Source organism: Cyphomyrmex costatus, unplaced genomic scaffold (genome assembly GCF_001594065.2).
Source record: "Cyphomyrmex costatus isolate MS0001 unplaced genomic scaffold, Ccosl1.0 scaffold121, whole genome shotgun sequence".
NCBI classification, from domain to species: Eukaryota; Metazoa; Arthropoda; class Insecta; order Hymenoptera; family Formicidae; genus Cyphomyrmex; species Cyphomyrmex costatus.
Genome location: NW_017275185.1, coordinates 101,177 through 118,583, shown reverse-complemented (window position 1 = coordinate 118,583; position 17,407 = coordinate 101,177). Strand labels below are relative to the sequence as shown.

Here is a 17,407-nt window from a genome sequence, read left to right as displayed (position 1 = left end):
AGTGCTGACGAAATTACAATCGTACGCTTAACGAGTAGGATATGTATGTATATTTCTCGCGAGAGAAACTGTACTTGTTTGTCCTCTTCTCCTGTTGCTTTCCTCTCAGTACTGTTCTTGCATAATGCACATGACACTTATATCCTATTGTTAATACAATATTTTCTCATCTCCGTCCCGTAATTTACTTGCGCGCACACTCGTGCACGATGAACAACTGTCGACGAATAAATATCAAGACAAGAATTGAGACACGATTCCGTATTTGATAATTATCCCCGCCGTGCGATCGTACTTGCTAAACGGGAGACAATGCGACGCCTTTATGTCACCGCGAAACAATCGACACAGCTGTCGGTGTTCATTATAGTTCACTTGCGAGTCTCTTACACGCAGCCAGGAGGCATGAAATATATCTTCGCTTTCTACGAAGCAATTTGCCGCAATAGAAAATATATTCAGTTAATGTGCGCTGGGTGAAAAACAGAAGATTCCCAGAGGTGCCGCAAAGATTTTTTTCTTTAAAAGCGCCATTTATTTTAACTTTTTTTATATATTTATATTATATATTTCAGGATTTCCACAAAATTGGAAATTAGGAAAATCAGGAAAGTGTCAGAGAAATTGAAACGGTCAAAAAAAATTAAGAGAAAAGTCGAGAAATTTTGCACAAAATTTTCTAGGAAATTAAAATTCTTGATTTTAAGGAAGTCTAATACGTGATGCATATACTATACGTCACACGCAGTTTTAGAATACTTCCAATTTATTAATTGAATGTCAATTAGTGTCAGTATCATTAGTAGTAATTTTACATTGCTACGTCAAAATTACTTTTTCGATAAAATATTTGACGGTTTCCGAATCAGAAGAAAGAAAAATTTCAAAATTTTATTGAAAGTTGGGGCAAATCATGAAATTTTGTCTGGAAATCAGGGAAATGTTATGGAATTTCAAGATAAAGAATTTGTGACAACCCTGAATTTAGTTGTTTCAATTCTAAAATTAACTGTCGCATAATTTGCACGAGTATAAAACTTTTGCAGAATATATCTACGTGAAACTTTTTATCGATATAACTCGATTACGGTACATTGTGGTAGGTAAGGTGGGTTTTCATGTTTTCCGGTGCTGTACAATGAACGGTCGTCTGATTAGCCACGTATCGGTTGCTTTGTCGAATCTCATCACCGGCCACGCGGAAACGCATAGCTCGCACAGGCGTTTCTTCTCTCAGCACACACGTGTACGTGCGCTACGATGTACCGTTATCTCCAATACGCACTTTGACTTCGTGCATATGTGGGTCTCGGATGGTTACTACTATGCTAATGGAGATATCCGTTTATCCGTTCGATTATAAGCCTCCTGTTGCACGTTTCGTGGGCGCGCGCGCGCGCAACCTTTAGATCGGTGTAGGTGACGATGATAATGAGAAGTTGAATATCGCCGACACCATTAACGACAATTGTCCGACTCGCGGGAAAGCGACATTAATATATACCGGTTTATGCATCGATCGCGACCCAGAATCCCACTATTTCATCATGTTATCACTGCGCTTTAATTTTGGAATAAATATTGATTAGCCTGAGTCGCGCTTGGGTGCGCATCAAATGTCTAATAATTTCGTTGTCTCTGAAGGAACATAATGAGAATGAATGGGGAAAAACAATTACGGATGCAGAGATAGTTAGAAATAAATCTCTTTCTCGCAAAACACCATGATCGTAATTGCCTTCCCTTATTCTCTCCCGCCATTGCTTGAAGCCACGAAATCCAGTCCGCCTATAACGAGGACAGGCCGCAGCTAATTCCCAACGTTTAAATTTCTAATGATCCACGGTCAACGCGTGCGACTATCGCAACGTGCGAACACGCTTCCAGGCTGCTGTATAATCGGCCAAGGGGGGGTATAAATATTCATTAGTCGCTTCAATTATAAGACCACCGAGGGTTACCGGGCTGCGTTATCGGTGTGCCAACGTGTGTAAGTACTAAACACATATTGCGCGTACGCGTTCGCAACTGACGAGGGCATGATCGCAAGTGTGCGTCGACCACGGCGACAAAAGGACGATGAACTGTACCAGTAGCGTCGCCGGCCGACCGGCGGTCGCGACGAGATAACCGGTTTCGGATATCAGTGAAATTGTCCTTGTGTACCTGGACTGTCCACCAATACGATCAAACTGAATTCAAAGTGCCAAAGAATCTCTGTGCACCTACGCGCATCCGTTGCTTTCTGGTGAATAAAAGAAATAATACTTATGTGCTAAAAGAAAAGTAAAAATGAAATCATTTCTATGGAAATTGGCGCAGTAATTAGTGTGCAAAATTTTTTTAAAATATAATAATTTCATAATTAATTATATCATTCACAAAATATAATGTCTCTTTAACTTCTTATATCTAATATTTCTTATATAGTAAAAAATATTTTATATTTGAGTCCGAATACTTGTTAAAATTTTTATATATGTTTAATATATCCGTACGTTAATTTAATATAATGTCATGTAAATCAACCGACGCGACAATATAACAAAACCAAACCTTTAATTCAAATAATATAAAGTATTTTATAAAGTATTTGCGTTATTTGAATATTTTATGTTAAATTAATATTTAATATTTTTTAGAGTTAAAATAACAATTTATAAGTGAACAAATATCATAAAAATAATATTTTTTAAATGTAAATTCTACGATAAATGAATAAAATGTGTTACTGTAACATATTAAATATAAATGTTACATTTATTGAAATGCATTCACATATCGTAAGTGTAAATTTTGCTGAAAGAATATGATCGCTTACAAATATTTAACAGTGTTACGTTTTTGTGTTAATTTTTTACATAATATTTGTATTATTTAACATATTCATCTTAAAACAAATTAACAATAAAAATTTGAGTATAAATTATTCGAGTCATGTGAAATGTATTATTACACAAATTTTTCTAATATTAAATTTTTTCTCATTAATATTTTTTATGAAAGAATGTTTAATTTGATATTTTTATCAAATATGATGGTCGTGTTTTTATTTCTATAATTTAACATATATACATCGTAATAATTTGTAAATACTGTCGAAACTTTAGGTGCAGAAATATCGCGATTTCTTTTCTAATAGTTCTCGGGGTTGATATTAACACGCACATGAACTGACTTTCTAAAACCAATTACATTAGCATTGTTTCACTAAAATCTCTTGTTTTCCAGAGGAATTGGCTTGTTAAATTTATCAGATCATCGTAGATTTCACATTAATCGTTCGAAGAGAAGACTAGAGAAGAGGGTTTTGACCGACGAATTTATCACGTCCGACTATATACATCGTATTCCGAAAAAAACTATAACTTCACGTGGCGTTAATTATAGCTTATCGCGATCACGGAGTTCGAATAGTATGCGCGATAGCCAGCAGCTATATCGTTCCTGGTATCGAAGAACAAGAAGAACGCGACAAGAAGCAGGAGTAGCCGTCGGCCGTTGGTATTAATATCGTTCCATCTTGCACTGAAGAAACGTTCAGGTCACGCGTGTCCCGTTAGCGTCGAAGGGATCACGCCGGGGGTTAATGGAACCGTTCTGACGATTCGCCGCCGATTCTCGATCGTTAAAGGCTGATAATAAGTCAGGGCCGCCGTTACGCGGCAACGCGTTTCTTTCTCTTATATAATAGAACCCCGCAGACGTTCGTCTGTCGATCGATGGTCGTTTCCGGTGGGCCGTGCGAGCGTGTGTCACGTGACTTCCGCCGTAAAGTCGTGCGTAACGTGTAACATATAAATACGCATGTATGTACGTGGCATGCATCTTGGTGTGCACCGAGTCGTATACAACAGCACAACATATGCGCGCGAATGTTGGCGAGATACGCGTGCATCAATCGCTGGTAATACGCTTGGAATTCCGAGGTCTTCTATCGGAACAGCGCGCGTGCCTCATCTCTCTCACGAACGCATAGCGCTATCAATTCATTCCTATAATCGGATTTCGTCGTCGCAATGAATACCCTGGGCTATATTCAGATTCCCACTCGAGTGCCATCCCGATTCTCTAACTTTTAACGACAGTTCGTTCTCGCTAAGAACATATGACTGTACACTAATTGTAACGTTTGAAACATCTTTGTAAAATAAACGTTTAATAGTAAAAGACATTTCAATTTTTTATACGTTTTAAATCCAAATATTTTGTTTATTGGAAAAGTTTACAATTAAAATATCTGTAAGTGTTTAAAAAAAGGAAACAAGAATAAAACATTCTACTCAATATTTCTTTTTTGAATGTATGGTATACAATTGATTGAAAAAATGAGAGATTGGGGAGTGAATCTCTTTCTATTTAACGTAAAAGTAGTTAGAGAGAGAGAGATTGGTTGTCTTCACGCTCCCTTTCTCCCATTTTTGTTGATCACATTAGATATACTATTTAGATACGGATGGCGCGGTCCATGCTCTACATCTTTTGGATATTGTTGTCATTGCGCAGCTTTTTTATTGTATATAATATCTACGCAACGACAACATAACGATACTGAACTATCGTTAAGAGAACCAGGATACAGATATCATTTTAACCTTGTTATTCATCGATTATTAAACAAGGATCGATAACATAACATCGGAGGAAAACTCTGGTGGAAACGTGCCCCTGAGGAAGATAGAACTGTGTTATCGTTGTATACTTGTGAAATTAAAAGTAAACCTCCCCTGACACATTTCGCGAACTGATCTTGTATACGTTGCACGCGATTTACGACACGCAGTCTCCACGATTGAAAATTTATTTTGTTCGACGCTTATCTGATAGGTTTTCAATAAACGTTGCGTTTTTATTTTAGAACGGGTAAAATTGATGAGTTTGATATAATCAATACGGAGTTTTTTTCAATTAGTTACTCGTTTACGATAATTTCTAACTCGATAATGAGAAAAACTTTTAATGAATCGTACGATAAAGACGGGTTTGCCAATACTAGTTGCTCACACTTGCTACTAAGCACGGTTTTACTAATCTATGTATTACTGCCCCATTACGCGATATTTTTGCGACAGACAGAAGTCGCGATTCATCGAGAACGCGTGATCAATGAATAACTTAATTCGATAAAATAATTGATCGACACCGTGTTTTTGCGTATATTCATCGTCAAATACTCAATTCATTTACACTTTAGATCATATAGTTTTATCTCGAAGAACGATTTTCGACGCGCAATGCGTTCCTTTCTTGGATACGTTTCTCCTTGAAGTGATCATTCATTATGAAATCGTGATGCTCACGCGAGGAAACCACGGAGTCCTTCCACAATGCGCGTCTAGAACGTCAAAACCTTTCGAAAGCGATCCGCGCTATTGTACATAAATGACCGTTGCGGAACAGCCGGCCACTAGTATTCGAGTCTCATGAAAATATGTCGCTGAGCGAGCGTGCATTTTTTTTATTGACGCATCGAACTCGTCAAACGCACGATGCGTGTGGGACACGCTGCGTGCGAATTATGCGTGTAATGTGTGTGTGTGTGTTTTTCCCTATCGTCTATATTATACCTGTCACACCTAGAATTCAAAACTCTCTGTGATGAGTGATGGATGGCGCGCCTCTCAGCGATCGTTTGCACATCTGTTAGCATATTTACTAGAGATTATTTCCAACTTTTTACACGTCGCGGATAACATAGATAATAATATGTATAATTTGCGGCTGATAGAAGATAATTTTTCATCGTTTTAGGCGCACATTTGTTTCAAATCGGGTTTTGTACTCTTAAAATAAATAAAATGACTCTGCATTATAATTATAATATATAGGAAGAACTTCAGTTAAATTGAAATTTAATTCAATTTTATTTAAATACTGAAACTGTGATATTTCATAGATTATAAGAGGCTGCTGATCAAAAGTTTTCTCACATACTCATAAAATATGGACAGATTTTGCTGTGGCATCATTTGAAAGTTTCTTTAAATCTAATCGAGATGAAAAATACTTTTAGCTAAACTATTTATTTATTAGTAACTGTATGTTAATACTATCATGCACAAAATAATGAGATGAATTAATGAATGTAAAGAAAACATAACTGCTTATAAAAAATTATACACTATTTGCAATATGCAATTACATATCTTTTTTAAAAAATAATTATGTGTTTTCTTTATACATTGATTTTATTATTGTGTATAAAATTATAGTTACAAAAAATGAATAGTTTAGATGCACATACATATATGTATATTCAATCTGATTGGATTCAAAATAACAATAAATTGGTGCTAGAAAGTTTGTCCATTTTTTATGGTTGTGTCTATGAATAGCATCTCATAATTTACAAAATATCGTAGATTCAGCTAATTTAAGCTTTTTCTCATATGTTTTTATTGCACAGCTGCAGCAGCAGCAGTCTAGTACAAACAGTATAGTTTGTAATATTTATGTAGGATGAGAAGTTAATTTTTTTTTCTATTCAGAAGCACTTACTATGTGTTGTAGCTGTCCCGCTAGCGTGCTTTCATGACACTGAACGTATATGTTCATAAATGGGAAAAATAATTGTCGCGATGCGGTTGCAGTTTCAGTTGCAGTTGTTCCAAGATGCCGTTGTAAAACGCGAGACCGAACGATTAGTGTTTTCCGGTTTCTGAGGTTGAGTGTTCCGTTGTGTGTCAAGGCGACCAGCCTTGGCTCTACATTTCTTACAAACTTAGGCGAATCATTGTTTGCAATCGTTACGTAAATGTATCATCTCGTTATGAATAGCTTATAAATCAACTTTTCGTCTGCATCTAAACAGATCAACTAGCGTGACTGATTAAAATGCTATGCAAGTATTATCGTATAAAGCGATCGTTCGAAGCAAACCTTGAGAATAATTATATTGCGATCTACCATCAAGATTAGATTCAAGTAATTAATATCAAGTAATAAGATCTTAGTTGTGCGTAAGATTAATGTCGAGAAAAGTATCAGGTTCGAACCTTTCTTTGGAATTACCGTTGTAATACAGTAGTCACGTCGAAGAAATCACTTGTGCCGATAATGGTTTGCGGCTAAACATGTAAATTGAACATTTGCATAAGAATCTTTATCTAATAAACGTTTCCTAGCTGCGTAAACAATTGCCAAGGAAGAACCTCCGCATAGACCTCGGAAAACATTAAGGTCATCATTGCAGGTGTGTGTCGGAATATAGGAAAAGATTTGAGAGGCGGCGGCGTGACGGAGACTGATCATTTCTTTTCTCATTTCTTTTTCGGCATGGGTCGTTAATAAAACTTTCTGGTCCATTCTCCAGCTGGCGTTTGCTTGCAGCTGCGCCTTCTCGATCTCGCATAAACCACACACCACAGGTCTTCGGCAATCCAAAAGGGCGCCAAGAGAGTGGCACCAGAGAAAGCTCGTTTCGGACTACATCGTGCGACCAATACTCGCGTATTGGTATATATACTACACTTACCACATGTGAATGTTGTACATGTCAGTAGCAACGTCAACAGAACGGTGACACTTGGCTGAATCCAGTAACCGCATGTGTGCGTCCCAAACACGTGACGCGCTCACATGTACAAGAAGGTCGTGTGCGACTTTTCCTTCGCGAGATCGTAGTCCGCATCCGGTTACATCCGGCAAGTTTCTCGAATTGACGCGTGAAAAAAAATAAATACTAGTCACCTGAAACTACTAAAAATATATTTAGTCATTCCACACGAAAAATTCGTTAATCTTTCTCCTGATTTTAATAGAATCGTATTAAAATATTTTTTTATCCGATTCAAGGATGCTTTAATAAGTAATTCATACTAAAAAAAATTAATTTGTTTATTTTAACTATTTCTTTAACAGGGCAGTTTGATAAGTCAGTTACATTTTTTAATTTACGTTACTTTTTTTATTACGTTATGACTATAACGTAAATATTTTACAACGTAATAATTGGTTTTGTCATTATTTTTCAAAAGTGTTAATTAATCTTAAACCTTCTGTCAGAGAGAGCATCTCATTTCTTTTTATAGTATAAGACACCACATTTTTTAATAATTGTAAATAAAAATTGTAAAAATTTTCCAAATGAGAAATTCTTGACGGGACGAACTTTTTGGGTGTTGACGAAATAATTGCTTCCCGATCGTTTGTACCGTTGAAGACAACGAAGACGGGGAAACGGGAGTTCAACATTCGGTCGAATCTTTGCTCCGAGGCGGAAATTGTGTCGCCACGGCCTACAACGTGAACGACAAAGGTATCCCCGACGCGGTACGGCGCACGATTGAATTTCAATACGCAGAAGTTGTTAAGCAATGAAAGGCTTCTACACAGGCTTGACGCTCGATTGTCTTTTCAGTTGCTATTGTCCGCGGGTAAAGCGCACGGAAAAAATCGTAATAAAGGCCTTCTTTCTCGGGTTCCATGAACGTAACGACTCAAGTATTTGTTGTCCCTCGCGAGCGGATCATTCGCCATCGATCACGAAGATAAAAGTAGAGCAGGCCAGAAGAAACGGGGTATATGGTCTCCAATCTTGTATTAAAATCATATCTCTCGAAATACCGGTTTCGATGACTGGTCGAGAGATGTATTCTTTATAAATCATTTATAGATATTCAAGGTAGGACACTTGGAAGTTAATACGAAAAAAAGGAAACGCCCGCTTGGTCTAGTCGCTGCCATGTATGTATGAAAAGGTTTCCTTGCCTTTTTAAGGTGTTCTCGTCTCGTCTCGTCTCGTCTCGCGCCAATCCTCAGCTTGTCCAGTTCGCCAAGAAAGACGGAGAGCCGGAACTTCGAAACCAGTTTTATTATTCGAAACGCACGGTCGCGAGTACGCGCAAAAAGAAGCGAGGTCTCTGCGAGTCCGAGATGTTTTCTAGCAGGTTTTATTTGAGGTCAGTTTCGTCCTACAAGAGAGAAAGATGTGCACCGAAGCGCTATCGTCTTCGTAGACCCAATCTCCCCGACGCCATTGTTATTTTCCTGCAGAGAAATTGCTGGTTTTCGTCCATAAATGTGGAATCGCCACGTCGAGCGATCTCGTCCGTCCGGAATCATTTAAAATGATAAAACGGCACCGTATAAATAAGTTTATAGGCCGCATAAATATCGGCGCCGTGGCCGCGTTTCCCATCTCTCGAGAGAGTCTTTTTCTGTCGCTATCTTTCTCGCCTCGCGCGAAGCTTTGTTTCAATACACGCTTCACGCCGGTCCCGGTACAGCCGTATTTTAGATTTTCATGAATAAATCATGTTACTGGTTTATCTGCGGATGAAACCGTGAATTTCGAAGGATTTGCAGAGTGCCGTGGTTGATGTTCATCGGGAACGTAATCCATACGCGATCGAATACGTGCGTATTGTTTGTTTCATCAACGCAATACGCGCGCATAATATATTTATAAAGCTGCGTATCTCAATAAACGTACTTTATTAATCCGCTCTGCGTTTGAAAAGGATGGAGGATTGTTGCCCATCGCGCTGCAGATTGCATTGTTTGACACTCATTTATGTATCCTGTGTTCCACGTACGGTACAGTTTGCGTTTTCTTTCCTGAACACATAGAAAAAAACATAAAACAATAAATCGTAAGCTGTAAGCAAATTGGCCAATAGAGAACGTAAGATAATAATCTTACTGTTAGAGGAACAATGACCTTAATCTCTTGAGTTAAATAATACTTTGTTATTTTTAACTTTATACATATCAAAATGTAAATCAAATCATTTCTGTTTTCTAACTTCGTTAGTTTCAAAGTAAAACAATTATTTTTCTACATTAACGTGTGCAATTAATTTAACAAATCTCATGAGTCAAATTTAATATATTTTCTTGAATTAAATTGTTTAACTCTATATATTGTTTTGGTTAAATTGACGACGTGTTGAGTGGCAACAGTGGCTTATATATAGAATGGTTAAAAAGAAATTGGATAATTTAACATTTGGCTTGTTTTCTGTTCCTAAACTGAACTAGAACTCTCTTTCTCGCTTTCGACAAATATCGCAAGCAAACATATATACCTATCTCACTTTGAATTCTAAAAGTGTACCCTAGTTCAGCCACAGAAAACAGACCTATTATAAATTTAACAGTGTACCTCTTACATTTTTGTTGCTAACTGTGTGTATAATTTATAAATCTTTTCATAAACTCTTAATAATTTTTGATAATCTTTCCGATATTTTATCTAGAAAATGATTCGGCTCTTATCGGTTGCCTCTGACAAATACGTTTCTACATATAAATAACTCGCATCGAACACACAATTCGACACAAGAGATATCTAAGCAGATAAAATGGTTTCTTAGAAATCTGTCTTCCGTTGAAGTGCAATACAACGATATATCCTTCGAAGAGGCGTTATGCAATAACGGATAGCGCACTTATACGCGTGCAGCAACGTGCCCGGTCGTTTCTTTATACGAATTTGAAAAGCCGGGAGTGCGCAATTACAAGCCGCCCCGGACTCTCGTTTCACGAGTCATTGATTATTAGAAGCTTCACCATCACGTTAATACCACAATCAATCCCAGCTCGAACGGCCGCGTAATCTCTAGTAATCCCAGGGAGAAATCTGCCAATCGCATCCTACGTGCGTTTTTAACGTCGACTCCGTTACGTAATTATGAAATTTACCTGAAACACGTCCGCGCGCGAGTAAGCGCGAATGCCAGGGAAAATACCGGTTGGTCAGTCGTGCTCCTTTTGCCGTTCAGAAAGGAAGCGATCGGCTATGTATAACTCTTACGCAATCGTCCCGGTCAGGATGTGCAGCATGCACATGTGCGTAGGTGTGTCTATAACTTTCGATTGGGACGACCGAAGCGAGTCCATGACGACGACAACAGTCTGTGGGATTGGTTTGGCAAGTGTGTCAATAATAGTGTTGGAGGATATCATTCAGGATCTGCCTCGGAGCGCTTCTAGGGCGGAACCGCGCGTGTCCGAGCGACAAAGAGAAATTGCAGAGAAAGAAAGAAACAGGAAAGCGCAAATGTTATCATATTATAATATACTTTCGCTGATTCGATCGATACACGTTTCGCATTTTCGTGCTTTCGAGCACCCCGAATTGACACGAAATATCCCCAGAAATTAATTAGCGTTGCCATAAAACTGCAGGAAATCAAGAAACGCCAAGAAAATTGAAAACGGTTTCAGATAGAAAAATCAGAGAAATGTCAAAGAATTTTGCAAAATTTTCTAGAAAATAAAAATTCTTGGCTTTGAAGAAGTTTGATATGCGTACATCTAAATGCATAATTTTGAAATATTACCAACTGAAAATTAAATGTAAGCAGCATTAATAGTAATTTACATTTTACTATTGCACTCTGAATAAAAGATAGTTTTCAAATCAGGACGAAAATGCAAGATTTTTAAGTATTATTGAAAACATCAAAGAAAAGAAAATGGTGAAATTTTGTCGGAGAATCAAGAAAAAGTAATGGAATTTTCAGAATTTGTGATAACCTTGTGTAATCTCGATTGAAACTATTAAAGTGAATTAGATGAAAGCAGCGAGTATGCGGATACAGAGGGGATCAAAGTTTCCAGAAGTTCACATGTTTGACCTTTTTAACGAAGGGATACGATTTCTTTTTTCATTTGTATTTTAACAGAACCGGCATAGACGATGCTATAATAAATCCTCCGGGTAATCGGTAATTGCACCGGGGAAGGTCGGTGCATTATAGGCGCATTAGAAATAACGCATGACGGATCTCGTTAATTAAAATACTAACGGTAAATCCGCGAGGATCGCACGAGTACATCCGACTTTAGTTGGTTCGATCGTAAACGCGAGATCTCTTTAACTTCTTCAAGAGAATTCTGAATTTTTTGTTCGCGATCCAGGTTAATTTGCACGATAAATACAGAATATAACTATTTTTTATGACTCTTTAGCTCCTTTATTCAAGAGATGAAATTTATTGCACATTATTTTGACAGGAGAATTTATTTATGCGAATATACTTTCTCTCAATAAATTCTCGCTGGTGCGTTGATAGTAGCAGTTTAATTCGAGATATTTCTAAATATATTTACGGGACATTGAACGCAGAATTTGCTTTGGCAATTTGAGTAGACTGACCAAGTATGTTTAGTTCAAATTTTAGAACGTTCAAATAATAGCAGCTCACACACCTTGGTTTTATAATTGGCCACCAGCAAAGTGTAAGATTTGCGAATAATAAATCACCGAGAGTCGCAAATTGATGCCGCGCCAAATCATAGTTACGAATCGCATCTGTTCAAATAATCGCTCACTGCGGATTCCCTGTTAGGATACGCGTATATTTTGGATTCTATTAATAGTCACGCGAAATTAAGTCGTTAAAGTACGGATTAGCCGGTGATTTATCACGCTTACTGGCAGACTGTTTCACTTTCCCGCTTTACAAGAGATCGTACACATCTCTGTAACAAAAACACTTTCTAGTTTACGACGGAAAAGTAACTCAAACAGTTGCTTGCAAACCAGATTAATCTCGGTAACAAAACACCGAAAAAATCTTTACCCAATTCAGAATGTAATTCCCATTCAATTTCATACTAACCGAGACTTGACGTTAGAATATCTTTTCTCCGTATAAATGAACTCACATTAATTTGCTGATGAAATTACATTTGTATCGCGATACACGCGATCCATCTATACTGTAAATTGAAGTAGAGCTATATATATATGCGGCTGCAGAAAAGATATATTTCTTTAATCTTGTAAGTAGATAGTTTAAAGATATGCAAGTCGGTAAATGATGTACCAAAGATATTCCAATTTTATATTACATCTTTTATTAGTATATTATTTTACAGTTACAGTTAAATTTACATTAGTTATATTCTTATGAGATAAAGGAATATAAAAATAATCTACTAAAACTTCTGACATCTGAACAATACTTTTTCTTTTCCCTTATCAAAACAAGATTTTAAAGAAAAGTATACCTGGAGTTTTGTAACCATACTCATTGAATGTATTTCTTGAAATCAAGTAAATTTTTATTTTCCTCAAAATTATTTTCACTTTAACTTAAAAAAATCAATGAAACAAACGATTTCTTTAATTTAAATTTTTTTTTCGGGTGCATCTCACTAGAGGATTAAATTTGTTCTCGACTAAGGAATTTATTTTACGAATTCTATTATTATTTTCTAAATGAAGTATCATAGATGTGAAATTATTATAGGTTGCGTGTAACTTTCAACTGTGAAACGGCACACGGCATCGTTTGTGTCGATCCCTCTGGGCTGTCTTGATTTCTTGTATAATCGAAATTAATTGACAATTTGCCGCTCGAGGGATTACGAATAGCCGGACTGTCGACCGGGAATTTTGTTTCGCACGTGACCTCCCGAAATGGTCTTCGCCCGGAAGTTTCAATGAGTTGCATTCACGACAATCACGAGTGTGCAGTTTGGTTCACGGCACGCGTGTGCCCCTTTATGATAATAAAACGAAAGAGTCATTCGTGTCCTCCGAGCTATTTGCCGATAAACGACAAATATTGTACATACATTAATTCGCATTCGTGCCCATTATCCTCTCGTATTGGAAGTGATTTTGAAGTGCAACGCTACCGCGTGAGTATTTGCCTACGTATTTGCTGAATTAAACAAGACACACAGTTGATGCTTTCACGCGCGATTCGTGGGTGGATGAGATATGTTGATACACGTATCTAGTGGCTTCCGTGCGAGATAGTCCTGTTTACCCAATCTGCTACTTGTGTACATACGCAAGATGTATCGTATATAGATCTCGTTGGATTTTGCCTGGTATTAATAAAAAAAGGAGAGCTTATTACTTGTATGTCTCAGATTCTCTTTAAAAATATCGCTGTGAATTTAACACAATGGGTTTAGATGGAAACCATTGTGGTTTTAAATCCACACACAAAGAAAAGACTTGTTTTAACTCGAGAGTTCAATTCACGTTTGTTTCGTTGAAACTAGTTTAACTTTAAATGAAATAATTTGTTTAGTCAAAAAAATTTAGTTTTAATAAAAATAATCACATTCTTAATTTAAATATTCAATTTCGTTGGACTATTCCAATGCACAAATTTGTTTAATGTAAAGAAACTTTTTCTCTGTACATCATGTTAAAATTGATATTTACATGATGGGAAGTATTACGTGCTGCAGATATCGCATGGTGTTAAATCTACATTGATACTTTTTGGAGAGTTCGATTCGATCTTTCTCAAATCACTCGTTCGCGCGTGAAATGTTTTTCAGGGAAAAATCCATGACACTTGGGGAAAGTAAACATACGATACGTCGCAATTAGCGTGGAACATGCGGTGAAAATGCACCACTGTTTGTATCCGCGCGTCCATTTAAGTCGTTCTCAAGGCGTTCTTACGTCGTAACGGAACACCGATCACTCCGCTCCGCTCCAGGGATCAGCTCGCTCGCGCGGGTTAATGAGCTCCTCTCTGTGCGTACACCATGGTCGAGTGACGTTTCCACTCGGCTTCGTTGCTTCCGAGATACCGCGACACCCACGTGCCAACGTCAAGTCCCACGTATCCGAAGTACTTGCGTAGGCACTCGGCCGCGGTGTTAACGTAATCACGAGGCAGCGGCGGCGAACAGCTGCAGCATCGCGTTGGCGCACGCGGTATTAGAAAGGCGGTCGCGACTGGGAGATGTCACAAGGTAAACCGCATAACATAACTGGGATACACAGGGAGTTATTGTGCATGCCTATCTGCGCGATCGGTAGAGGCAATAAAACGGTTTAGTGGCCGGCGGCTGAAACCGAATGCGCTCGAGCGTCCTTGAGAAAATTTCTCCCCTGTTGTTCACCACTTTCATTCTCCTACAAATTACAAGGCTCATCTTTTCGCGACGATTTATTTTCAACCGCAAAACTACGTCTCGTATACAAAATTGTCCTCATCGGGGGCTTTCTGGTCTCTGTCTCGCGAATTTTCGAATTCCGAGAGTCAAAACGAGCTTGGCTCGTGGCGAATTCATTACGTGAGTCTTGGCGATTCGTGCATGTTATTTATGCGTGCGTTAAGCATGCCCGTGTCGCGTCGGTGGCGAACAGCCTCCGTTGGTCGATAGACAGAGAAAGAAAGGGACACGAAAGAGTGCGAGAGACCGCGCGCGCGATCGATCAGGTACGTCGAGAAAAAGAGAGAATAAGAGTGAGAGACTGGTATAAGCGGGGCGAGGTAAACATAAGATTACAATTTATATGAGCGGCCTCCGGACCGCAATGGTTATTCACTCGCAACTTTTTATTTATGCCGCTGCGTCCTGCCATCTCCTCTCGCCCCGCGCGAAACGCATCCGCGTAACGGGCGATAATTTTTCATTACACCAGGTCAGACGAGAGAGCCGCGGTCGCCGATCAATTCTCAGAGATTCGTATTTTAATTGGAATCTGGATTTCACCGCGTACAAAATTAATGAAGCAGAAATCACGTCTGTATGACGGTGCTATGTCAGACGACGTGAAAATCGATTAATTCGCGTTACGATTTTATAGAAAGAACTATTTTGCTGAAGATCTAAAATTTTACTGGATACAGATCTGAAAATAACGTTTGGATCATAAAAAATAATTATATTGAAAAATAAATGATGAACAATGCTGCAAAAAAACGTTTATATTTTAGCAATCACCCTGTTAAATGCATCATGTTAATAACTATACCGAATTTGAGTTGTTATATTTTCTCAATCATTTCTCTAAATTGTTATTGCTCCTACTCAATACGATGTCAATTTAACTAAAACAATGGAGTTGAACAATTTAACTCTACCAAATGTTAGACTCAAGTCAGTTTATCGTTTACTAAGTGCATACGTTAATACGTAAACACGTTGTTTACTTTGAAACCAATTATAGAAATGTATTGATTTGACGCGTACACAAGTTAAAAATAACAAAATGTTATTTCATTCAAGGGATTGAGTTACTACTGCTCCCTTGATATCCAATAGTATAGTTTCCAACAAAAGTATTTCGATGATGTAACAAAATACTTTCAAATTTATATTCAGCAAAATTTTCGATTGTTATTGAATCGTTTCAGCTGACAAGGTTCTATCGCAAACAGTCGATTGCGATGTAGAACTAGAAGGCAACAAGGACAGCATTTGTGGATCGTCTGGCGACCCTTTAATAGGAATTTATGCCAACATTCGCCTGACCTTAATTGCCGGCAGCCTGATCAATTGGCGCCAAATCGCGTCGTTCTTTGTCATAACTTGCGCCTTCCTAGATCAAACGCTAGCGCAAAGAGATCTATTCAGAATGATCGACATTAATTAAGACACAGAGCGATCGTTACGTCGATTGCGCTGAAGCGAACTCTTTTGGTGTTCCAATACGAATATTTAACGTATGGAAAATTATACGTTCGCGATGCTGTACGTCGAAGGTAAACGCCAGTAATACGCGGAGCGATATGCGAAGCTATTGAATATTCATGCGAAGTGCATTCGCCACTTCGATACTTTCTCATAACGTCACGCGTAAATACTACTGTTAACAGTGCTACATCTGGAGCGAGGTGAGCGTGGATATCCACCTCGGCAAGGTGTCTGTGTTTCCAAGATACTCGAATCAAAAAGATTGAAAATAACCGCGCGTATTCTCTCGCATAATTTCATTTGAATGAATAAACTTGTCACTTTTCTTGATATTATGTTTATATATAGAATTAATGAGAAAACAGGAAAAGAAAGTGTCCTATCTCGAATAAAATATTTATATGATATTATCTAGAATACAGGAAATTCATGAGGTGTTTGACCTACGCCAAGAAGACGCCACAAGTTTTCGCAATAATTTATCGCTTCGCCATTAAACACGTTCCGCTGACTTATGTTGGGATATTTTGTCCATAAATATATATATATTATATTATAGATGCTGGACACTATAGAAGTTGGCAACGGCACCCGAAATCGATTACCGGCATTCAGCTATAAATATTTAACGTCGGCGGAAAGACGCGCGAGGAAATCTAATGAAAGGCTAGAGACTCCGACGCGAACAACAGTAGGCCTTATTGTTATTCGAGATGCATTCACGACCGGTGACTGCCCTTGGCTGTTGGTACGGAAAGACATCGCTCCGCCAACGAAACGTTTCAATGGCTCTCGCTCGGCAGTGAAGAAATAATTGTCCGGGTCGCATCTCGGTGTCGTTAAACTTGTTAAATCGGGGGTCAGTACAGTCACACACAAACGCACACGCCGCGGCGCATTCATCGAGCGTGCCACTTTCTTTAAGAGATCATACCGCGCCACTTTCACGATGCAAAAAAAAAAAGCTTCGATCGCGCCACGGAAGCGATTCGGGCAATTTTAACGCGAAAATTGAGCCTGGCGTAATTGCGATGTTATTTCCTCACGTCGATAAAATTGC

At 38.1% G+C, this 17,407-nt stretch overlaps 1 protein-coding gene across 1 annotated transcript in view; it reads left to right on the top strand.

Moving 5' to 3' along the window:
- LOC108779714 (uncharacterized) overlaps positions 1-17,407 on the top strand; it is a 111,871-nt gene that overhangs the window by 86,939 nt on the left and 7,525 nt on the right. The window lies entirely within an intron of this gene.